Below are 27086 nucleotides of genomic sequence, written 5' to 3'. Positions count from 1 at the left end.
TTTTTGCTAACAAAAGTCCATCTAGTCAAAGCTATCGTTTTTCCAGTAGTCATGCATGGATGTGAGAGTTGGACTATAAAGAAAGCTGAGTGCCAAAGAATTGATGCTTTTGATCTGTGGTATTGGAGAAGACTCTTGAGAGTCCCTTGGACTGCAAGGAGATCCAACCAGTCCATCCTAAAGGAAATCAGTTGTGAATATTCACTGGAAAGACTGATGCTGATGCTGAAGCTGAAACTCCAATACTTTGGCCACCTGATACAAAGAACTGACTCATTGGAAAAGACTGATCCTGGGAAAGATTGAAGGCGGGAGGAGAAGGGGATGACAGAGGGTGAGATAGTTGGATGGCATTACTGACTCAATGGACATGAGTTTGAGTAAACTCTGGGAGCTGGTGATAGACAGGGAAGCTTGGCATGCTGCAAAGAGTTGGGGTCGCAAAGTGTTGGATACAACTGAGCAACTGAACTGAACGGACCTGACTTTTTTTACCTTACCTGTGTAGATCCTTTTACCTATCACCCCAATCACCCTCTTGGAATCACCCTCAAGTCTCTTGACTCCTTGTCCCCAGTTCTCCCTGCCTTGACAAAGCCCCCCAGACAGTAGGTGTTCCATTCCCCTCATTCACTGGAATACCTGCAGGTTGAACTCCATTTGTACCCACTCTTGTGCTTCCACCTCCATAGGGAAAGTATGTTCCTTTGGTCCAAGACCAGTCCTTTCACTTAAGCTTTGAATCCTCGCCCCGCCTACTTTTTAAATGGCCCATTCTATACCAGTTATTTCCTTTCTCTCCTGTATTTTTGCACTCTCTCAAATGTCTTTTTCTTTTTAGCGTATAATCATGTTCACATCTCACCTTGGCAGGGAAGAACGTTCTTTGACCCAACATCTTCCCAAAACTACTCTATTCTCATTTCTCTTAATAATCAAGCTTCTGAGAGGAATGGAATAAACTTGCTGTCTACATGCTAACAAGTTCATTTTCTTATGGTTAGGTTTCTATGCCCTCCTCACCACTGAATCTTTTTTTTCCTAAAGGTCGCTAATGATCTCCATATTGCAGGTTTGATGGGATTCTTGTAATCATATTTCACTTTCTGTCATGGTTGATATTGTCAAACCCTATTCCCCTTTTTCTATTTTAAAAAGTTTTTAATAATAACCAGAGAAAGACGTTTGGCATTTTGAATTTATTGATAATAAGATAGTTATTTCATTTATTAATGTTCCTCAGTGAATATTTATTGAATGTAAAATTTGTTTTGTTTTAAAATTTTGTAATTGAGTTATAATTCACATACTATAAAATTCACCCATTTAAGGTGTACAGTTTATTGGTTTTAAAGTATAGTCACAGAACTGTGCAGCCATTACCTCTCTCTAATTCCAGAATATTTTATATCCCCAAAAGAAGCCCTGTACTTATTATCAGTTCCCTCTCCCCATGGGCCTTGTCAACCACTAATCTAGTTTCTGTATCTATGGATTTGCCTACTCTAGATAGTTCATATAAATGGAATCATATGTATCTGGTCTCTTTCATTTAGCATATTTTTAAGGTTCATCCTTATTATAGCTTGTATTGATACTTCATTTCTTTTTATGGATGAATACTCCACTATAATTAATTAATTAATTGCCACCATCTAAGTGGAAATGACTTTGAAAACAAGGTTGCAGTCCATAGCTCTTTTTTAAAAAAATTTTCTCCTCCATACCTACTGAATTCCAGTATAATTTCTATTGGAATTCCTTTTGATTCCCATAGGCAGTTTAAAATTAGCTTATCCAAAACTGCATGTATCTTCTTTCTATCCCAAACTGGTTCCTCCTACCTTGTTCACTATCTCAGTGAATAGCACAATTGTCCATTTACTTATCCAAGCCAGAAGTGTGTGTTCTAAATTCCTCCTCTCACTCCTTCCCCACCCACATTATCTCCTATAGAATCTCCTTTTAATGATTCTTCAATCTCCCCTCTCATTTCCCTACTGCCTCAAATGCCATCCTCACCCCTGTTTAACTTCTACCTTTTCCCTCCGAACCTCAGTTTAAATGTCACCTATTCAAAAAAATTTTCCCTGACTACTCTTTGCCAAGTCTAAAATAAACGCTCTTTTGTATTCTCATAGAATTCTAGGCTTACTCCTGTCACTGCACTTAACTATAATATACCATACACTATGAATGTTATTTAATCAATCTGCCTTTACTCACTAAACCTGGTCTTACATGACTTAAGATCATAGAATGATGTTGCTCACAGTTGCACAGACTTGTTTTGTTGTTGTTGTTGTTTCTCAAACTTTTAAAGGAAAGAACGAAAGTGTGATACTTTATTATGAACTCCTAGGCAAAATAATGTTCATCCCTAGGCAGAGTAATGCTCAGGGAAACTTTTTTCTGAGGCTTTTTGTTACCATGGCTATTTTTTATTACCATAGCCATTCACTTATTAAGAGAGTTCTGTTCTTAGTGGGACCTGGGCTTGTGTGAGGTGAACAAAAGAAGATGGACTGTGCTCTGTCAGACATGCCATCTTACTTTTTCCATTTTGCTTCAGTGGGGTGTTGCAAGGTTGTGGCATTGTTACAAGCGGGACAGAGATTGGAAGGATAGGACAAACAAACCTTTCAATCAACCATTTTTTAACATTGCCCCTGGAAATCACACAATAGTAGAACTGAGGAGAATTTGAAGAGACTGTCTCGTCCAGGCCCTCTGCCTTAAAGCAGTCAATTCTAAAGCATTTGTAACAGATGGTCACTCAAGGATATTCAATGTGGATGGAAAGAAAAAGTAAAGAATATATAGTATATAAAAGTACAAAAATTATCCCTGCCAAGTAGTCTACATGTGTACTTCAACATAGAGAACTGAAAAATTGGACAATTATTGACTAAGGGGCAACCCTGTATTTAGAACATTGTTTTCTCATTGCTTTCCATTAACGCATGGAAGGTTTCCTTCTTCAGAGAACTGAACATTTTCTGTTGTGGAGTCAAAGAAAAGAAGAAATTAGAGAATAAAAAAGACTCGAAGTGCTCCTAGGATCTGGGCTAAAGGAGTGGTGAGCCAGCTGCCTTGGGAAAGACCTGTATCGAATAGATGAGTTACACTTCTGGCTACTTAATTAATGAGCTTGAATTCTGTAACAGATTCATTGATATAAAATCTGAAGATTGAGGTTGGAACATCCTGTTGTAAGAAGAGTTTTCATTCTAAGTGGACTATTGTGCAGAGGTAGTTTATGTGGTACTTAGATACATGGGCTTGGCCACTTGAAGTAAGGATTTGAATCCCAGCGCTGCCATTTACTACTAATCTCCTACTATTCTTCTCCATTTCCTCTTTGTGTCACTGATCGTCCTGTTCATGAGGCCAGTCGTCTCACTATATCTCACTGTGCACACTATTCGTCGAACCTGTGGTAGATAAGGTGCAAGCTAAGAGGCTGGAAGAAGACATGAGGAGCCATAGGAACTGCAGACACATTTATTCTCTCCGGGCTGATGCAGCAGCCGTAGCAGCAGACACGCTTTCTAGGTGGAGCTCACATATAGGCGAACTGCACAAAGTATCCCGTGATCAAGCAGGTACCTCATAACATGCATATGCAGTGCTACAAATGAGCTCAGCTGTAAATAATCATTATTTACAAAATGTGGGGCAAGAGAGCCTGAACACACCATCTTGGCTAATTTGCTCTCTCCCCACACTCATGTATAAAATAAAAAATAGTAAGATATCTACTCTCTATAAAGTTTTTATGGCAATCAAAGAGAAAATGCATTTGAACCTTACAGCACAGTGCTTGACATATGGTAAGTGTTCACTAAATGTTAGCTACTGCAGAATTCTTTAAATTATTATTGTGCTGTACTGAAGAGACAGTGAAGAAGCAAAGTGGGGGATCTTGGTCAGTCTTGATTAGATGAAATTTGGTAGTTGTGGTCATGGTGGTTATTGTGGTGATGGTTGCAATGAAAATAGGCTACCAATAGTGTAAAGTGGGTACCTTGATTCTATCACATTTTCTTTATTAGACAACATTTGCCCATTGTATGCGGAGAAGGCAATGGCAACCCACTCCAGTACTCTTGCCTGGAAAAGTCCATGGACAGAGGAGCCTGGTAGGCTGCAGTCTGTGGGGTCGCTAAGAGTTGGACACGACTGAGTGACTTCACTTTCACTTTTCACTTTCATGCATTGGAGAAGGAAATGGCAACCCACTCCAGTGTTCTTGCTTGGAGAATCCCAGGGACAGAGCCTGGTGGACTGCTGTCTATGGGGTTGCACAGAGTCGGACACGACTGAAGCGACTTAGCAGCAGCAGCAGCCCATTCATTATATGATGGTTACAGTTATCACATGGGGTTTACCTTAAAACTGTTTCCATTGTCTTAATACTTTAGGCTCTACCTCTCCTTCCAAATATTGATACAAAGCAAAAAAAAAAATTGCTGAAAACTATTTTACTTCTGATTCTCAGTTTAAGAAATACTGTAGTTCTCTCCCTTCCCACCACCAAAAAGTGTTGACACTTTGTCAATGAATTAAACAAGAAAGGAGAAAAATCCATCATGTTGTACCAGAAATAGCCGGTGTTCCCATCTGATGGGTCTGTGGCTTACAAGCAAGAGAAGTTCAAGAATAGTTCAATATTTGTAATCTATTTGCTAGATTAGGAACTCGTGTAATAGGTTTTAACCCCAGTTTGAGGAAATTGTTTTAAAAACAACTTCCTGATATTCATTTACAGTCAAGTTAGCTATTTTCCTGTTTGTAGTAAGGGTTTTTATTTAGCGTGGCTCATTTAAAATTGGTTTTCAGTAATGCATTGGGGCTTGATAACTAAGTAAATGATTTTCTCAAATAGCATTGTGATGATGCCAAGTGTTCTGTGTGCTTTTTATAGCTTCACTATTTTACATTTGAACCTGAATGTACTAAACCAAGATTTCTCTGAACTAGTCTGAGCATCAACTTGATATGGTACTATAGTAGATAAGATATAGGTGAAAGAGTCATATATCTGCTTTTTTTATTTTTATAAATATATATATATTTATATATATTATTATATATTATATATTTATTATATATTATATATTTATAAATATTTATATTTATATAATATATATATAACATAAAATTTACCACTCTAACTATTTTTAGGTATACAATGCAGTGGCATTAAGAATGTGCAACCACCATCACTATTCACTTCCAGAATGTCTTCATCCTCCCAAGTTGAAACTCTGGACCTGTTAAACAATAGCTCACCATTGTCCCCTCCTCCTAGGCAACCATCATTCTACTTTGTTTCTGTGAGTTTGACTGCTTTAGGCACCTTGTATCAGTGGAATCATATAGTATTTGTCCTTTTGTAACTGGCTTATTTCACTTAGTATATTGTCCTCAAGGTTCATCTTTTAGCATGCATCAAAATTTCATTCCTTTTTAAGGCTTAATATATATATATATTAAGTATATAATATTCTATTATATACTATATTTGTTTATCTATTCATCCATTGATGGTCACTAAGATTGCTTCCATCTTTAAGCTATTGTGAATAATGCTGCTATGAACATGGATGTACAAATATTTATTTGAGTACTTGCCTTTAATTCTTTAGAGTCTATACCCAGAAGTGGAATTGCTGAATCATATGGTAATTCTATTTTTAATTTTTTGAGAATCACCAAACTGTTTTCCATAGCAGCTGCACTATTTTGTATTCCTACCACCAGTACACAAGGGTTCCCAGTTTCTCTATATCTTCACAAATATTTATTTTCTCTCTTTTTTTTTTTTTTGACAATAGTTACTCTAATGTGTGTAATGTGGTATTTCCCTGTGGTTTTGATTTGCATTTCCTTTATTATCAGTGGCACATTGAGTATCATCTCTTGTGCTTCATGGTCATTTGTATATCTTCTTTGGAGAAAAATGTCTATTCAAGTCCTTTGGCCATTTTTTTTATTAGATTATTGGGGTTGTTTGGTTGTTAATTGTAAGAATTCTTTATGTAATTTGGATATTAACTCCTAATCAGATATATGATTTGAAAATTTTCCCATTGTGTGATTTGGCTTATTCTGTTGTTAGTGTCCTTTGATGCACAGTTTTAAATTTTGATGTAGCCTAATTTATCTATTTTTTGTTGTTGTTGACAATGTTTTCAGTGTCACATCCAAGAAATCATTGCCAAATCCAATGTTATGAAACTTTTGTTCTGTGTTTTATACTAAAAGTTTTATAGTTTTAGCTCTTACACTTGGAATTTTGCTTCATTTTGAGTTTTTTCTATATGCTGTGAAGTAAGTATGTATTTCTTTTACATGTGGATATCTGGTTTTCCCAACACCATTTGTTAAAAAAGGCTGTCCTTTCCCCACTAGATGGTTTTGGCACCCTTGTCAAAAGTTAATTGACTGTATATGCAAGGATTTATTTCTAGGCTTTCTATTCCATTTATAGATCTGCTTTTGAATCTTGGCTTTGTTACTTACTAGTTGCTAATCTGTAAGTTACTCAAGCATTCTGGTATCTCCCCACAGCAGATAGTAAACTCCATGAGGGCAGAGATTTTTGTCCCTTTTGCTTACTATTGTATTCTTAGTATTTAGAACAATCAATCAGCAATTAATTATAATCAATAGTATTCACTGTTGAATGAATGAGCAATAACTTCCCTCAGAAGGTTTTTTAAGAATTAAATGAAATAATATATGTAAAGCATTCAGCATTCTGCCTGACAAAAAAATGTGTGAGAAATGATAGTTATTTAATATATTTATATTAATTACATAACTCCTATGAATAAATTAAATGGTGATTATTAAACAGATACTATAATTGGGTGAGTATCTTTTCAAATACAAGCCACAGGTTGGTGTGGGTATTGTGTCACCTTGAATTGAGTGGCCCTCAATAGGGGGACACACAAAAAAGCACATCCATGTAACCTACTCCTAAATTGTTGAGACTGGCTCCCTTATATCTGGCACCCCAGAGACAAAGGCTAGAATAATGCTGTTCCTGGAAAACAAAAGGAGGAAATGAATTTATAGTAAAGTTTGGAAGGGAGGAAGTCGGCATCTGGTAGGCAGCTCCTTAGGTCTGAGGGGAATGAAATCAGTATCACCATGATTATGTAACCACTCTGCACTAATAACAGGCCTGTCAGGGAGATTAGAGGGATTTTGATCATTGAGGGTCTATCACGAGCTAAGCATTGACCACTGGACTAAGAAATTTACATATATTCTAATTCCATCTTCACAGTTTCCCTGCAAAGTAGATATCCCCATTTTACAGATGAGGAAACAAGCTCCAAGAGATTAAATAACAGACAGTAAACAGCAGATCTGGGATTTAAACCCAGGTCTGTTTTAACTCCAAGGTCTGTGATCTGAAGCAACATAGATTTTATTTCATTTCCTTTTCAAATTGTAACCCTTCTGGTAAATATGAGAACAGCTAATACAAATTTTTCGACTCATGTAATGTTATATTCTGTTGCTGTTTTCTGATACGTAATTGCTAAGCCCTTGCTTGTCACTATGTCCTATCATGTTGTTTTAGCAGACAAATTGGAGGTTCCAAAACGGCTAGCAAACAGTTTTTCTGAGAAATGTAAAATTTTCTAACTTATAAGCCTATGCATTTTTTGTAACTTGCAGTAGTAATTATAAAATGAAGGAGCAATTATGCTAGTTGTAGTCTGGTGCATTTGGCAAGATCTGTGATGGTTGAGAGTGTGTATATTTATGTGACAATACAGGAAAATGGTAGGAAACAACTGAGTCAGCAAAATGGACATCGAGGAAGATAGCTTTAAAATTCCCAAAGAAAATCATGTCATTCTTGTGCTAGGTTTTGGACAAGTTTGTTTCACTCTCTTTCTAAGCCAGACCAGTCAATTTTATAAACTCATACTATTATTGAAAATAATACAGGTGGAAAATATAGCTTAGCTCATCAAAAGTTATTACCTTTGCCGTAAGATGACATGAAGGGCTATCTTTCTGGGAGATTAGTGTCATCTTGGAAAGATTGGCTGTTGCTCAGATGTATGCATGTGTCTAGATAGATAATGGTGTAGCAGGAGTTTTGTCAGGACTTCCATGGTTGCATTCCATGTGGACTGTAAGAGGACCAGAGTTCAGACTTCAGAGCTGAACTGTGTGTGGCTTTTGCATCCTTGTTCTGACATACTTGTTTTGTGACCTTGAACAAGTAACTTAAGGAAACCTAGGCTTAAAGTTTACATGAAAAGTGGGAATAATAACAAGCTATCTACCTCATAAGGTGGTTTTAAGAGTCCACAGAAAGTGTCCAGTAAGTGTTAGCTGTTGTGGTTGTTTGGTTGACTACTGTTGTTATTACTGCTACTAGTATTCAATTGTAGTAATGTAGATCTACCACAGACTGATACGGGTGGGGAGATAATGCCATGTAACTGCAAAATTTTAGCTTTTGAGACTAAAAGGCCTAGGTTTGATTACTGCTTTTATTATCTACTAGCTATGTGATTTAGAAGTTACCTGGTTATTCATTAATCATACTACTACTGTTTATTTATGCTACAGAATTATTGTGAAGACCAAATTAAAATCACATATGTTAAAGCACTTGGTAAAGGAAATACTATGTGTTAGGTATCTATATTGCTATTTTCCAGCTATCTTATAAAACGTCCAAGAGCACTGAGAATGACTTATTTAAAATGAAAAATGTGGATGCTGCCAAAATTCATTCAGTATACAGCAGTCCCCAACCTTTTGGCACCAGGGACTGGTTTCATGGAAGACAGTATTTCCACAGACTGAGGATGGAGAGGATGGTTTTGGGATGATTCAAGGGCATTACATTTATTGTGCACTTTATTTCTGTTATTATTGCATCAGCTCCCCCTCAGATCATCAGGCATTAGATCCCAGAGATTGGAGACCCCTGGTAAAAGATAGACCAATAGTAAAAAGCTTTGAATTATTATTTATGCTCTTTGTTAAGTATTTTCTTTGTGCTAAGTATTGTGATAGACACTTTATAAATCTTGCTTCATGTGTTCCTTATACGAGCTCTGTCAGTAAGTGGCCAAGGAAAGAGCGTCTCAGGGAGCCAGAACAACATGTGCCAAGGCCCTGAGGCAGGAAGGAGATGGCACATTCAAGTGAAATTGCTGAGTAAAATACTGAGTGCCCAGTTAAATTTGAATTTCAGGTAAACTGAATAATTTTTAGTAGAAATTATATCCTATAATATTGAGGACATACTTCTACTAAAATTTGTTATTTATCTGAAATTTATATTTTAACTGGGCCTTGTATATTTATTTGCTAAGCCTGACAGCCCTAATTTAAGAGACTAAGTAGCTGGATTAGAGAAGGTAAGCGGGAACATGGTATGAGAAGAAGTCAGAGAAGCAGGCAGACAGGAGACTGTACAGGGCCTTTGGAAGCCTTGAGGAGGGAGGACTTTGGTCTCCATTTTAAGGGTAATGGGAAAAACTATTAAAGGGTTTTTAGGTAAGGTGCAGGACCTTGATCAAATTTGAGTTTTGAAATAGTAAATAGTACTGTGGCTGCAGTGGGAAGAACAGAAGAAGCAACTGAAATTCTGAGAGGTTAACTTACCTGTGGCCGCAAAGCTAATAAGTGACATAACTGGGACTGAAATTTAGCCGATTTCAAAGCCTCTTCTCTTAACTGAATTTGGAAGATGGCAATGGGAGGTAAAAGCTAGGTGTGTACAGAATTATGGAAGATATTGTGATATTGTGATTTATAAAAATAAATATGTTTGATCTTCACCTCATTTCTGGCATACAACTCCTAAAACCTTTGGAATTTCATAAATGTTGAGCCAATCAGGTATCTTTTATTATGTCAGTGAGGTGACTTTTGGAAAGCCCCTAGGTAACCTAAGGATGGGAGCTTGTTATCAGTTGAGCCAACCAAGTGATCAGAAGGTTGGCACTTTCAGTCCCACCTTTATGCCTCCTAGGAAGGGAGAGGGGCTGGAAACTGAGTTCTTCAATCACCAACAGCCAATGATTTAATCAACCATGACCATGTAATGAAGCCTCCATAAAAACCCAAAAGCACAGAGTTCAGAGAGGTTCCAGATTAGAGATTTTGAGTGCCTCAGAGAGGGCAAGGAAACTCTGCACCCTCTACATCTTTTCCATCTGGCTGTTCCTGAGTTATACACTTAAGTAAAAAAAAAAAAAATTATTTAGCTGTGCTGGGTCTTAATTGCAGCACACAGGATCTTTTAGTTTCGCCATGCAAACTCTTAGTTGTGTCATGTGGGATCTAGTTCCCTGACCAGGATCAAACCTGGCCCTCCAGCTTTGGGAGTGCAGAGTCTTAGCCACTGGACCACCAGGGATGTCCCTATACTTTAATATTTTTTAAAAAGAAACAAAAGGAAAAAAAAACCCTACAAACTACCAAAAAATGATAATCAGTAAGCAAAATGTTTCTCTGAGTTCTGTGAGCCAATGTAGGATATTAATCTAACCCAAGGAGGAGTTCATTGGAATCTCCAATATAGAGCTGTTAGGGTCAGAAGTACAGGTGGGGACATGAACTTAACGATTGGCCTCTGAGAGGGGTGGGGACACAGTCTTATAGGATTGAGCCCCTAACCTGTGGGATCTGATGTTATCTCCAGTTAGATAGTGTCAGAATTGAGTTGAATTATAGGAGCTCCCAGCTGGTGTCGGAATTGTGGATACCCTTAATAAATGCCTTGCTCCTACTTTCAACTTTAGTAAAAACGTTATTGGGGAAATTCTAAAACCTAGTGAAGAACCTGAGGAAGCCAAAATATATATTTCAATGTGAACAAGAACTATTTCCTCTTTTGCACTGTATCCCCTGTGCCTAGAATAATTCCTAGTACATGGTAGAAAGTGAAAGTGAAGTTGCTCAGTCATGTCCGACTCTTTGCGACCCCATGGACTGTAGCCTACCAGACTTCTCCGTCCATGAGATTTTCCAGGCAAGGGTACCAGAGTGGTTCCCATTTCCTTCTCCAAGTACATAGTAGGCTCTCAACAAATAATGTTGCCTAGTGGTAAAGAACCCTCCTGCCAACGCAGGAGACTAAGAGACATGGGTTTGATCCCTGGGTCAGGAAGATCCCCTGTAGGAGGGCATGGCAACCCACTCCAGTATTCTGGCCTGGAGAATCACATGGATGGAGGAGTCTGGCAGGTCCATGGGGTTGCAAAGAGTCCGACACAACTCAAGCAACCTGCTGCTGCTAAGTCACTTCAGTCGTGTCCGATTCTGTGCTACCCCATAGACGGCAGCCCACCAGGCTCCCCTGTCCTTGGGATTCTCCAGGCAAGAACACTGGAGTGGGTTCCCATTTCCCTCCTCAATGCATGAAAGCGAAAAGTGAAAGTGAAGTCGCTCAGCCGTGTCCAACTCTTAGCGACCCCATGGACTGCAGCCCACCAGGCTCCTCCATCCATGGGATTTTCCAGGCGAGAGTACTGGAGTGGGGTGCCATGGCCTTCTCCAGCAAGCAACCTAATGGAGTATCAATAATACCTAGTACTTTTTTTTGTAGAAAATGCATCAAAACACATGATACCACAAAGAATAGTATTTTGAATTTTTATGAAGTAGAATATTATATACTGCATATGATAGTTTCTGAAATGGTTTCAGTAAATTTTGAGTGCATATAAATGTGAGGCTTGGTAAATTATATATCCTGCCTGGTCCGTCCAATTGTCAGAGTCAATAGGAAACTGGTAATTCTATTTACTTTTTTAAGCAATGCAATTATAGTATCTATCTGGGGACTAGATATTGGGAACCTATTTACTGACAAACTTATAAGATAGAGCTATCATTTCTTTGCTTTTATTGGCTTATAGCAAGCTTTCCAGTAGAATCCCATTACATGCTATGAAATAAGCAAATGAATGCCCAAACCTATTTCATTTGTCTCCTTGTGTTACTTGAAATATAGTCTTTTTCCCACCCTGAGGATGAAGAAAGAGTAATACTTACCTCAGAGAAATTTTTAAAATCAAAGAACTGGAGTATTGAGGTTGCCATATCTTAATGGGAAATGTGATTTAATGAGTTTATTATATTATTTGTGTTCATAGAACAAAGAACACTCCTTATTTGATGAAGTAGTGTAATATTAATACAAGAGCATTGGATTTAGAGTAAGAAGACTTTGAGTTTACTACCTACTGTGTGACTCTCCTTATTGCATAGGATGTTGGCAAATTCAAAAGGAAATGATGAATGTTTGTTCATTTATTCCTTTCAGAGATATTATTGAGTTACTAGTTTATGTAAGGTATTGTGTATTAGATGCTGGGTATATGACAGTAAAGAAAAGAGTGTCCTGGCCCTGATATCACTTATAACCTAATGGCAGAGACAGTCAGTACAGAAGTAAATTTGTGTTTACAAAGGACCATGAAGTGTGCTGTGAGAAAATAACAGTAGTGTTCAGTCGCTCAGTCATGTCTGACTCTTTGTGACCCTATGGTGGTGGTTTAGTCACTAAGTCGTGTCCAACTTGTGACCCTCTGTCTCCTCTGTCCATGAAACTTTCCAGGCAAGAATACTGGAGTGAATTGCCATTTTCTTCTCCAGAGGATCTTCCCAACTCAGAGATTGAACCTGTTTCTCTTACATCTCTCCTGTGTCTCCTGCATTAGCAGGTGGATTCTTTACCACTGAGCCACCTTGGAAGCTCAAATAACAGGGGAGGACCTGCTTTAATTAGAATGAACAGAAAAGGCCTCACTGAGGAGGTAGCATTGACACTGAGATATAGAATAAGAAGAGGATTGGAGGGTTCTATACCATGTAGTGGGGCTTCCCTGGTGACTCAGTGGTAAAGAATCCACCTGCCAATACAGGAGATAGGGGTTGAGAAGATCCCCGGGAAAAGGAAATGGCAACCCACTCCAATATTCTTGCCTGGGAAATCCCGTAGACAGAGGAGCCTGGCAGGCTACAGTCCGTAGGGCTGCAAGAAGAGTTGGACACAACCTAGTGACTAAACAACAACAACATACCACACAGTAAGATAGCTTGTGTGGAGATCGTGGAGCAAGGAAGATTTTGGAATGTTGAAGGAACCGAAAAAGGAGCAATGTGACCTGGACATAGTAAGGTGGAAAGTCATGCAAGATGAGGTTGTAAAGGCAGGAAGATGCATGTCTTCTGGGCCAAAGTTAGCACTAGAGTTTGGATTCTGCAAACTTCTAAGACAGAAAAGAGTTTGGCATATTCAGGTACAAGAGGATGCCAATGGGACTAGAGAACAGTGTGAGTAAATGGGAGTTTGGTGAGGACAAGTAGTTTGGATTTTTTATGTTAGTAGCCGAGATTAATCTAAAGGAGAGACTGATAATGCAGGATAACCAAAAAGTTGAAGATGGCATGGGGAGAAGAGTGGAATACACAGTACAAGTAGAAGACTTAGCCTTTGAGAGAGAGAGAATTTCATCCACTGTAACAGGAAAAAGGAGAAAATGTGCTCAGATGGAGATCAGCTGATAAATTTAGTGGTGGGAAGAGGGGACTTGCACACCTAATGGTACTTTTTTCAATGAAATATGGGGCAAGATCACTGGGTAGAAGGCAGAGGAGAATGGTAGGAGAGGTTTGAGAAGGGAAAAAAAGATAATTGTTCTGGAAAATAAGCTTGAGAAAGCTAATAGATTTTAAACAGGCAGCATTTAGTACTGTTTGAGGTCTGTGATCATGAATTTAAGTGCAACCTGTCAGCAAGACTGTGTGATTTCCATTTAGCTGCTCAAGTGTAAATTCAGAGCAGATACATAATTGAATTTACCAGGATCAAGAATTTGTCATACTAGTTTACTGACCAGGTAAGAGAAGAAAGGGAATTTAATTCTCTGGAGGCTCAGTTTGTAAAGAATCCACCTGCAATGCAGGACACCTGGGTTTGATCCCTAGGTTGGGAAGATCCTGTGGAGAAGGGAATGGCTTACCCACACCAGTATTCTTGCCTGGAGATCCCAGGGATAGAGGAGCCTGGTGGGCTACATACAGTCCATGGGGTTGCAGAGTCAGACAGGTCTGAGCCAATAAACACACAGGAGAAGAAAGGATGTTGAGGAAGTGATTATAATGGTAGGACATTGAATATACTGTATCAGAAGGGACAAGAAGACAGAAGAGGTGAGAACAGACTCAATATATTGGAGCCTTTATGAAGTTCATCCATTTATTCATTCAACAAAGAATTTGAGGGGTTAAAATATACGTGTAAATGAAAAAATTTTAAATATTAGAATTAAGTGAAAAATTTATTAAAATTAAATATAACTATAAAGCATATGACTATACATGTAAAAGACTGATGGAGCAGAGGAAACAGAAATTGTAGTACATGATATTGATTGGAGGTAAATGGCAGTACAAAAGACAAGGGGTTCATTAAGGACAGTGGGCACATGTTTTTGGTGCAGCTAACAGAAATAAGCTTTTAAACTTCTCAATATATTTTATGTCACTACACAATCCTTCCTCTTGCCTTTTAGAACAGGCTTCCAGCTTAAATATTCTTAATAGAAAGTAGCTTCACTGTTGAAGAAGTTCTTTATTCTTGTCTTTGAACTTTTGCCTCTGGCCTCCAGGGAGTTGGTCCAGGAAATACTTTTAGAATTAGCCTCTTAAACTTTCCAACTGTCCTTATGAGCTAACTGTCTCATAAGAAATAAGATATAGTGCTTAAAGATATTATATCAAAATGTTAGAGAGTTTTCTATTGTAATAATCATAGAAACAGCTTTTATTTCATATGAATTACTGTTAAAAATTAATACTTGAGATTTGTGTAGAATTCTCAGACATAAAGTCACTTATTTTATACTCCTATACTCATTCACTTAACAAATATTCACAAGAACCTGCTATGTGCCAGCTAAGTGCTGGTGGTGGTGGTGGTGGTTTAGTCGCTAAGTCGTGTCCTATTCTCTCGACCCCATGGACTGTAGCCCACCGGGCTCCTCTGTCCATGGGATTTTCCAGGCAAGAATACTGGAGTGGGTTGCCATTTCCTTCTCCAGGGGATCTTCCCAACCCAGAAATCGAACCCAAGTCTCCTACATTGCAGGCAGGTTCTTTCCTGACTGAGCTATGAAGGAAGTCCAAGTTAAGTGCTAGAGATACACTATCAAACAAGACTGTAAAGGCCCCGCCCTCAACAATCTTACATTCCTCTGTACAAACCATATGATTGTGTAGGGAGGGTATCATTACTTTCTCTTATAGCTGATGAAAGTGAAACTCAGACTACTCAACTTGATCTAACAACCAGATCTTCAGATCCCCCAGTTCTGTTTTCTATTCTGCACTATGTCCTTAATAGCATGATAATACCTACCTTTAGTGATCACTTTTGGATAAATTTGAAATTTTTTTGATCACATATCTTCCCCATGTGTCTGAATTCATTCCAGTTGTGTGTATGTGCCTGTGGGGTATCTTAAGAAGGTTCACCATTATTTACATCACTAGAGTATATATTGTACTTTGTGATTTAAATTATGCTGCAAAATTTGGTGGGAGTGAGAAGAAACAAGCCTAATCACACACGATAAAATACTTGCTCCCCCTCTCATGATTCCAGTCTTCACTACTGATCCTGTCCTTTGTTGTTGTTGTTCAGTTGCTAAGTCATGTCAGACTCTTTGCAACCCCATGGACTGCAGCACGCCAGGCTTCCCTGTCCTTCACCATCTCTGTCCTTCACCTAGGAGCCCATTTTGCCTCTCCACGTTATTGTTAGGTGATAATCTCCTCCATTATCTACTGATCTCTTTGCCTGCTGCCAGGGAATAAGAAATTTTTCTCTACATTTCTAGGTTCTTCTGGCTGGTCTAAGAATTAAAATTGACATGAGACATATTCACAGGAGAAAACCAAAGGTTAATAACATATATACATGTGTGGACAAAAAAAATGTTGCCTGCCAATTCTGTAAACAAAGAAATGTTGCCTGCCAGTCCAGCAAACAATGAAGGTTACCTTCTTCAACCCAGCAGCCACTGTAGCCTCTGTGCCCCCAACTCCCCCTTCCGTCCCCCATTCCGTGGTGCCCCTTGAGGGGAATTCAGGATGGAGAAAACAGGATACCAGACCTAGGTAGTTAAGATGCATATCAAAGGAATAATTCCAGTGAGCTCAGACTCTTGCATCTTCCCATACACAGAAAAGCACTAAAATGATTATTTGAGATGTCTGGTTTTTGTGATTAGCAGTCATCTTTTGATGTTCAACTACATGTTTTTGTTTTCAGGAAAAACTCCTATATATCCTGGCTCCTCCCTTACTTCTTGGAACAGTTCCTCAGAGCTTTCTCAGAGGCTGTTTATAGTCCTCAGAAAAGTCCTCAAATAAAATGTAACTCATAACTTTTACGTTGTGCATCTTTAGTCTGTCAACAAATGAGACAAAGGCAAACCAAATAACTTACCAAAATGACCAAAGCCCTCACCTTAAATACCATCTTCAGCTAAAGAAAATGTTGAAGGTGGGAAGAGTAAGTTATGGGAAGTTACCTGGAAAAGCACAGCAAACAAGGGCGATTGTGATGCAAATTTAAGTCCTGCTTTCTCCGTTTATGAGAGTTTCTAGATATTTGGTCATCTTCCTCTTCCCAGTACTGCCTAGGAGATACCCTTATAAATGGAAATTTTCCTTACAAAGGTAAATGTTTTTTTAAAAAGTGCAACTCCTACTGGTTTTTAGTTTTTCATGTCTGCTGTTTCTTAGAAAATAACCCACTGAAGATAATGAATATTCCAAAGAGACTTAGGGGTGGCAAATTCTGCTCGCTATGCCACCATCACACCTATTGCCAATTTAGGCAAAATTACTTTGGCCTTTCCCTTCTAATTTCCCTAGTCCACTATTTGCCAGGTATATAAATTTCTGTGCGTCTCAGGTAGCTCTGCTGTACTTGAGGAAATTTAGGATTACAGCTGAGTGTTCAGATGCCATTGCCTTACTTAAACCTATTTTGAGGCATTTTTGAATCTCTCATGCTCCTTAGCTAAATCATGTCAATCTGATCATCAGGAAATATCTCAGTCTTATCCTTTTCTGTTTCTACTGCCACCACTCTAATTCAGGACCCTGTCATGCATATACCCTTAACCCCCTTTCCTCCTCTCACTTCTTTTATTCACTTGGTAAAATCACAATCTTTCTGTAAAATCTAGTAACTTTATGCCTACTACGTGCTTGTACCCATACAGTGAAAGAAGCTAGCGAAAAACACATGACTTAGTCTCACTTTAAATTCACGACCACAGAGCTAAAGTTAGACGCTTTAATGTTACCCTCCTAATCCATTTCTTCCCTCCTTTTTCTAGGTATTTTTTCATAAATTCTCTCTCCCTAAACCCCCAACACCATTATCCCATCCTTACTCTCTACTGAGAACTTTCTTTCCTATATTTGCATAGTATTTAAGAGTTTACAAAGTACTTTGGCAGGCCTTTTCTGACAATCTCTCCCTAGGAAATGGCTGGTTTGAACAGCATCCTTTAGAGTAAATAGTTTTTGTTATTCAGTTGGTTCTAGTGTTTAGTTTATCTGTCTACAGTTCAGAAATCTTCACCATTTACACTGCACAGATCAACCTGTGATTGTGTTTCTGGTTCGGGAAAAAGGAGGATCCTCATACCTGCCCTTTTCACTTACTCACAGGAACATTGTGTGAGCATTTGTGCTTTGATTCACTTAAATCTTAGAAGTATAAAGAAAGACTTGCCATCCACATACTTTGCTAGGTTAATGCACAACACTACAAAAAGATAACCTCCTTGGTCTGGAGATTCTGTGGTTACTTTTTGGGGTCCAAAGTATATGATCTACAGTTTGATATTCAAGAAAAATACCATTCGTACTATAGCCTGGACAAACAGTGGTGTGCCCTCTTTTAATATCTCTCCATGTATTAAATTGACATTTTCAGAGCAAATAAAATAATGAACTTTAATTTCCTAAAATTATTCTTTTCTTTACCAGAGTTCTTTAGGTTAAGCAGATCCTTGGAAGATTCTAAATGATTTGACTGATAGAAATTCAGTTTATACCACTTTCCAAGAACATATCTTTTGTGAAACATGAGCTACACTTGTACAGGCAGGCCCTGATTTTTTCACCTCCACGATGTTCCTAGAAGCTGCATCATAAAATGGATCATATTATCCTACAGGAACAATATTATAATTAGAGATAATGTGCCTGACCAAAGTCTCTTCATCATATAAATCATAGATATAATCAACAATGTGACATAAAAGCAAAGATACTCTAATTATTTAAAGTAGTTAAAATTATGCACCAAGTCTTAGAAAATGGAAATAAATATTGTATATGCAGGGGACATCAATGCATTATAAACCATGCATAAGTCATTTAAAGTACTGTGTAGTAAATTTTACTGAAAAATAACCTGCTGGCCTCAAGAAATCTATTTTCAGCAATAAATCAATGTTATTTTGCTATTCTGTAATACAGAAATTCTTGTGGAGTTGGGGGTGGTGAAGGATCTAAATGATCTAACCTTGGTTCTCAAACCTGGCAATGCCTAAGAATCTCCTGAGAAGTTATGAAGATGCAAATTTCTGGTCCCAAACCCCAGAGACTCTAAGTAGGGCTGGGGGACAATACTGTGTATATTTGAAAAGCCCCTAGGTGATTCTAGTGGCCAAGTTTAGAACCCTAGGCATGGATATGTCAGTACCTATTTTTCCTTTTCCTCCCCCTTTTTTTTTTCAGTAGGCTGATACATTTAAAATAATTCCACTAACCATAAAATTTGTACAGAGATAGGTTTAATAAATGTTTCCAAGGTGTCTTCCATTGAAAAACATTTTGAAAAGTAAAGAGTGTCTTGAAATTTGAAAAACGTTTTAATAAGGCAGGACTAACTCCACAATTCTCTACTCACCCACTCCTGTGTCTTTCAGGACTTGGAAGAAGTGCATGCTGTTAAATCATATCTTAGGAAGTGATAGTTTCTTGACAGCCATCAAGAGTTTTTCACAGTTGATTGGGAAGCAATAAAAATTGCTAGGTCATTAATCACTAGCCTTTTTAAAAGGAACTGTACATGTCACCTAATAGAGATATTTATATAAGGTCATTCTTCCCTTGTAGATTGAGAACTCCATGAAGGCAAAGACTAGGTCTTATACAGCCTTTATTTTCCCCTGTAAATGAGTACACAGAGAATGAACTCAGTACAGTCGACCCTTGAACAACATAGGGATTAGGAGGGCTGACCCTTTGCTCAGTCAAAAATCTGAGTATAGTTGGCCCTCTATATTCAAGTATGGTGTAGTACTGTAGTATTTACTTTTGAAAGAATCCCAATGTAAGTGGACCAACTCACAACTCAGTTCAAACCCGTTCAAGGGCCAATAGTAAATATTTTTAGAATTGTGAATTATCATACCTCCCCCAACTGGGAAGACAGACATAAGATGGTATTTCCTGGCGTCTACTTATGCACATTTTTTTTGGTCCACATCATGTGGCATACAGGATCTTAGTTCCCTCATCAGGGATCAAACCCATGCCCCCTGCAGGGGAAGTGTGAATTCTTAACCACTGGACTGCAAGGGAAGTCCTGTGCTTGTGCACTTTCAAGAAAATCTTTCTCTGGACAAGTCTTGACATGTAAGTCTAAATTTTATTACCACAGCAGTTAGACTTGTTGTTCAGTCACTAACTTGTAGTGTCCAACTCTTTGTGACCCCAAGAACTGCAGCATGCTAGGCTTCCCTGTCTGTCCTTCACTATCTCAAACTTATGTCCACTGAATCAGTGATGCCATCCAACCATCTCATCCTCTGTTGTCCCCTTCTTCTGCCTTCAGTCTTTCCCAGCATCAGGGTCTTTTCCAATGAGTCAGCTCTCCACATCAGGTAGCCAAAGTATTGGAGCTTCAGCTTCGGCATCAGTCTTTCTAATGAATATTCAAGGTTGATTTCCTTTAGGATGGACTGGTTTGATCTCCTTGCGGTCCAAGGAACTCTTAAGAGGCTTCTCCAGCACCACAGTTTGAAAGTATCAGTTCTTCGGCACTCAGCCTTCATTATGGTTCAACTCTGACATCCATACATGACTACTGGAAAAACCATAGCATTGACTATACAGACCTTTGTCGGCAAAGTGATGTCTCTGCTTTTTAATACACTGTTTAGGTTTGTCATAGCTTTTCTTCCAAGGAGCAAGCGTTTAAATCTACCCTTTGGTACTTAGGGGAGTTGTAGGAGGCTAAGACCTTTAAACTGCAAATAACAAATGGCGGACCTGGTAAAGCCGTTGTTCCCAGGAGGGCACCACGGAGTCCTGCTCAGTTTCAGAACCTAAGCTGGATAAGGAAAGAAGAGGAAATCAGGGAACTGAAGATTTTGATGATCTGAAAGAATGGTGATAGTGAAAATAGTTGAGCCAGAAACCTGGAAGATTTCAGATAATGTTATATTTTAATTAGTGATTTTGGAGGAGTGTTAACGGGTAATGATAGCAAGGTACAGGGAGTAGGTGGCTGACATGGAATGGAGGAGAGTCATTGAAGATAAGGAGGTTAAGGAACTGAGAAGTCAGCGTATCAGATAGGCTATCCCTCACTTTCATTAAATTATCTTCCTTTTAAGTGGTAATAAAATATACCCCACTCCTGCCAATTTTTACTCTATTAAAAAAAATCGTTTGGAAGCAAAGTTATTACAGTGAGTTGAATGCGTTCTAAAGCATGAGGCAATTCATGAGAGCTAACAATGTTCAATAACTGTTTCCTCCATGTTCAGTAGTTTTACTATGAAATTTATTGTCTGAATCAAGCTTTTTTTTAGGTGGAGGGTGGGTTATTAGTGTTCACAAGAGACATGTTTAAATGTCAGCTCTAGGACAGCTATGCTATGTTATTCAAAGTCCATTCTCCAAGGAATTTGAAGAGCTCTCAGAATGGACATGTTAACTTAGCCGTTGCAGTAAGAAAGATGTGTGAATTTTCAATTTCTGCCTCTGTGGTATCTCCTTTGTCTTGGTAAATATTCAGGTTCCAACTTCTGGAAAACATTTCTTCAAACCTTGCTTCCCTGTCAAGCCACCTGTCTTCTTCCTTTCATTGCTATAAACATTTACTTTTTCTTTATTTATTGAAAAGAGCTATTTTTCTTGAAATATATTGAGGAGAAAAGCCATAATCTTATCATCATAACATACAGCTTTTGTCTTTTGAGGGTATACTGTTTTCTGTTTGTGTATATCTTTTCTCACAGTATTAATCATAGACTATAAGTCTCACAAAGATAGATGTCCTGTCTATTTTGTCTGCCACTGTATATGTAATATGTACATATCACGTTAGGAGGGACTCCATAATTAAACATCAAATGAATGGATGGTGTGCATTTCAAATAAATTTTTTTCTATTTAACCCTATTCTATTTTTTCCTATTTAACACTATTCTACTTTTTTCTATTAAACATGTATTTAACAAGTATTGTTTTACTATATCATACATTAGTCAACTATTTTGGACATTTCAAATAGTTTACAAATTTTTGTGATTACTGACAACAGTGAAATGTACATCTTCCTGCATTCATGTATTTGTTTACTATTATTCTTTTGTTGAAATATTTTTAAGATAAATTCCAAGGAATGGGATTACTAATTAAAAGGGTATGAACATTTTTATTCTGTTCAGCTTATTCAAAGAATTGTACAAAGGTCACCAATGGCTTCCTAATTGCCAAATCAACCTACTTATTCTAAGAAAGTTCTTGACTTCTCTTTCAATATTTAACACTAATTTTTCATCACCTTTTTACAACTCTTTCCTCTCTTGACTTGATGACATGGCATTATTTTTGTTCTCTTTCTACCTCCCTGGCTGATTTTCTTCCTTGGAAACCATCCCCCTGTGTAACTTTCCCCAAGATTCTGTCCTATTTGCTCTAACACTATTATCTCTATATTAATAATTCCCAAACCTATGTCTTTACCCTGACCTCTTTCTTAAGCTCCAGGCTTGCATTTCTTGATATCTTATTAGTGTCCCAGGCCATATACTCATGTCTAAGAATGAATTAATTTGACTTTTCCAATCAGTTTTCCCTAACCATTCTATCTCTGCTAGTGCTGCTTCCATTTCTTGAGTCTGGACACCATGAAAGCACTACAATTCTTTTTCCTTCTTTGCTTTATCCATTCTGTCAGTTGCCCTGTTATATAAATTCTAATTCTTCACTGTCCCTTGTTTCTTTCCCTTTGTTTTTCCTGAACTTACTCATTCATCCAATAAATGTTTATTGAGTACTACCATGTGCCAGGCCGTATTTAAGGCACTGAGGGTTTAGCAGTGAACACAATAGACAAAAATCCTGGCCCCCTTGGAGCTGATATTCTAGTGGAAGAAGACATACAATCAGATAAGTAAAATATATAGAATTTCAGATGACGAAAGTTACATAGAGAAAAATTAGGAAAGTTGGGTAGGGAATATGGTGAGAAGAGGTGTATGTGCTTAAAATTTTAAATGGTATACTCCAGGAAAGCTTACTTAGAAGGTGACATTTGAACAGAAATTTGAAGGAGTTCAGGGGCTTCCCTGATAGCTCAGTTGGTAAAGAATAATCCACCTGCAATGCAGGAGACCTTAGTTCGATTCCTGGGTTGGGAAGATCCCCTGGAGAAGGGAACGGCTACCCACTCCAGTATTCTTGGGCTTCCCTTGTGGCTCAGCTGGTAAAGAATCTGCCTACAATGCAGGAGACCGGGGTTCGATCCCTGGGTTGAGAAAATCCCCTGGAGAAGGGAATGGCTACCCACTCCATAATTCTGGCCTGCAGAATTCCGTGGACTATATAGTCCATGGGGTCACAAAGAATCAGACACAACTGAGTGACTTTCACTTTCACTTTCACTTTCAGGAGATAGCCAGGCAGAGAGAGAGGAGACAAGTGGAACCTTACAGAAAGACTCCCAAGTTTTTATACTAAGATGGGGGAGAACATAAATGCTCCAGAAATAGCAAAGTGGCATTCTGACTGAAGCAGAGTGAATAAAAGGGAGAATAGTTGGAAGTGAGATCAGAGACATGAGGGGAGAGGTCCAAATCATGTAGGGTTATATAGACCATTGTATAGACTTTGGCTTTTTACTGGGAATGAAATGGGAAGCCATTGGAGGATTTTGAGCAAAGAAACAAGCTGACTTGCCTTTTTAAAAAATCAGGATAACTCTGGCAGCTCGATTGAGGCTAGGCTGTAGTGGGACAGGGTTAGAAGCAGGAAGTAGGGAAGGAAACTACTGCAGTAAGCCAGGTGAGATTTGATAATGGCCTGGACTAGGGTAGTGGTAGTGAAAGTGGTGAAAGATTATTGGATTCTGGATTTGCTATTGATTGGATGTGGAATGTGAAAGGAAACAGGAGTCAAGGATGACTTCAAAGTTTTGCCCTAAACTGGGAAGAATGAGTTTTAAAATTACTATTTATATGTTTTATCTCTTGTTTCTTAGAAATTCTATGTTATGTTATTTTGTATTATTTTGTATTATACCATATTATATTCTATTCCTTAATTAATTTTCAGCTGTGTCAGTAAGTAGTCTTAATAAATGTGGACTTTTCTCCTGGCCTCTCTCCTCACTCCAGTTCATCCTTTATAAAGTGAGGCACTAATTATATGACTGTCTTCAGTGGCTTCTAATTGCATGTAATTCAGCAGGCCAACTCCTGTCTTCTACCGGAGGCCCTCCATAGTATGAGCCCAACCTATTTCTGTAGCTCTTATCCTTCACTGTTCCCTTCTGTGTTCCATATAAATTGGCCTACTGCTCCTTGAATGTAGTGTTTATTACATCAGCAGCTAACGTTATAAATCATGCTTATTTGGTATAGCATAATGATTAAGAACAGAGTCTATAACTTGGACACCCCAGGTTTGAATCGTGGTTCCATTTCTCCTGTGCTTTTGGGTAGTTTATTTATCTGCCTTCAGTTTTCTATCTATAAAATAGGGACAACAGAAATTCACTTCATGGAGATGTTTTGAAGCTGAAAATAATTTGTGTATTAGGCATTTAGTACCTGACATGTTAAGTGAGCTAATTGTTAGCTGTTATTATTTTTATTGTATTTGTTTATCCCCATTCCTAAATGATAACAGTTGCTTGAGGGCAGGGATTTTTGTCTGTTTTGTTTACTGCTCTATCTCCAGTAACTACAACAGTACCTGACACATGATAAACTCTCAGTAAATATTTGTGGAGTGAATGATTGCAGTTTCCTTAGCCTGAAATGCCTACTATTGCTGCATCTTCTGCTCTCTTAAGAACCTGCCTAGCATGTAAGGCTCATCATGAATGCCATTTATTCCATGTAATGCTTTGTGATTTTCTGATTCTTTTCTGCATACTAAATCTCTCATTTCTTTGAACTCCCATGATATTTTGTTTATGCTTTTCCTAGATCTCTTACCTTTATTTGCCTTTCATCTTAGTCATCTGTATTCAGTCTTCCTCACTAGACATTAAAATTTGAAAGCACGGACTGTGTATTACTCATTATATCCTCATTAGTGTCTAATATAATGCCTTGAACATAGTAAATGCCCAATAAATATTTACTGATTAAAAGTGAATTTGTTCTCCTATTTATATACTTAGTTTTATATGAATTTTCAGGTTTCTAAGTCATGCTTCCAAAGTATTTAATCTCTATGCAATTTGTTTCTTAGGTTATTCTGAGTGTTCCAGCTTAAAAGACTACTTTTTTTTTTTATTTGCAGTTGCAGAGGTGAATTTATCTTAATTAAGCTTTGTTTTAATTGCCTAAGGACTTTGTACCAGGTCATAAATTGTTCTGATGGTAAAGGAGAGGTTTTATTAAATATGGTGTCACACAGCAGGAATTCAGTGGGCTAATAACCTCACCTAAGAACTAGGATGGAGGGAAAAAGGCTTTGTATAGATGAAGTATGTGTCACAAAATCCATACACTTAAGCTCGTGAACTTTATAGGGTAAGTTCTTCAGGTTCTTCAAATCCATACTCATAATTTATTTACTCATTATTGTGCTTAAATCATGATTATCAGATTTTCCAGCCAATAGCTATTAAGAGGCAGTTTAGAAATGTTAGAAAGGCTCATAGTAGATAGTAGGAGGGAAAGACAGCTGATTATAGGGATGGAGACAGAAAAACCAAAAAACAGGCCAAGGACTGACAGCAGTGTGTGACTGACTAATAGCCCTTTATTACTGAAATAAGCCTTGAGGGCATCAGTGCATTATAATCCAGTACAGTAAATGTTGTTCACAAAAATGACCCAAATTTATTAAAAAAATTAACCTTGACCATCTACATTATTATGCTTATAAAGATAAGTAGTAAGTATGTGTTTAGATTTCTATCCAACAGATGAAACACTTTGTTTCTGAAGTGTGTTTAAACTCTTAACTAGCTGGATAACTTGGATAGCTCATTCCTGAGAGGTTTTCCTGCATTAATATATTCTTTCCTGTTCAACTCCCTCTAACTAGAATTGAAATACAGTGGTGAAGCAGCAAGGACAGTAAATCCATAAAAATGAATTATTCATTCACACTACATTTATAACATAGGAAATATGATTATAGAACAGATGTTGACTGATTGAAATGCTGTATGCTCAATCATGTTAGTGTTTATTTGATAAGGAATGCCATTTGTTTATCTTCATTCATTTATTCAGTGACTGTGGCCTGGAATTTTATTAGATGTTGTATGGCTGTACATCTCTACCCATCAGAATGCTGAGAGAATGTGAACTTGAATGAGACTGGGTAAGAACTTAGTACTTTTTAGCTTGGACGGTAATGCTGGAAAGAAGGATGTATGTTAGAAGATTTTCAATTTTAAACCCCTTGGTTTTGTCTTATTTCATTTACATATGGGTGCTAGAACAAAGAAACAAGAGTTTGGTAGTATTCATTACTTGACTAACTTTTTTTCCTGAAACTTGCATCTTCTTAAATTTTCAGTGACTAACAACGGAGAGAGAGAACCAAGAAAACTTCCTGAAATGGAACCATTTACAACTGATGTTTCTGAATAATGGAGAAAACTAAGATTTAATTTTAAAAGTACTGCAGTCCTAAACAGCTCTTTTATTTGAAATAAATTATTCAACCAATTTTTCATTCTCTCTTGGAGCCAGTTAACAAATATCTTTTGTGTTGTAGCAAGATCACAGCAAATGATTTCTTGGGAACATTCATTCAAATGTTGTATTTTATTAGCTGATAATATCTGAGCTGTTATGCTATAGAAACAAGTACAATATATATTTGAATGAATAGATTTGAGACCTAGATAATTTGGAAGAATCATTTCAAAATTTTTATTAACTGTGACATCTAGAACTATCATTTTAGACTATATTGTAACATACTGTACAATTCAAGATACAATGTAAAAGAGTTCAAAAATTAAGACCATAAGAGAATGGACTTATGGACACAGTGGGGGAAGGAGACAATGGGACAAATGGAGAAAGTAGCATCGAGAAATATGCACTGTGATGTGTAAAATAGATAGCAACATATTTTAGAAAGAACTTGCCTCATTTTTAAGAATAAAATAAATAGGACTCTAGCACCGTCACTCAAATACTTTTCGGTATATAGTACCCTCTTGAGAAAGGCGGAAGAGGATTTTTAATTGTTGCCAACACGGATGAAGAGTTATTAATCTCTACAAGGTACATAACCAAATTAAAGTCAGTTCAGAAGAATGTGGCGTGTTATATAAATGTAATATGTTATGTGGCATTACACATTTCTTATACTCTCTGTAAGTAGCCTTGAACAGTTTATTAATTTATTTAAAAATCACAATAAATAAAAATCACAAAAATAAACCCAATGCACATTAACATAAATAGCATTTTAAATGAACAATAACTATAATTTCTAGCTTCATCACAATATCATCAAAAAACATTCTTTTTTTAAATTTATTTTTTAATTAGAGG

Source organism: Cervus canadensis, chromosome X (assembly GCF_019320065.1).
Source record: "Cervus canadensis isolate Bull #8, Minnesota chromosome X, ASM1932006v1, whole genome shotgun sequence".
NCBI lineage: Eukaryota > Metazoa > Chordata > Mammalia > Artiodactyla > Cervidae > Cervus > Cervus canadensis.
This window is presented reverse-complemented; position numbering follows the sequence as displayed.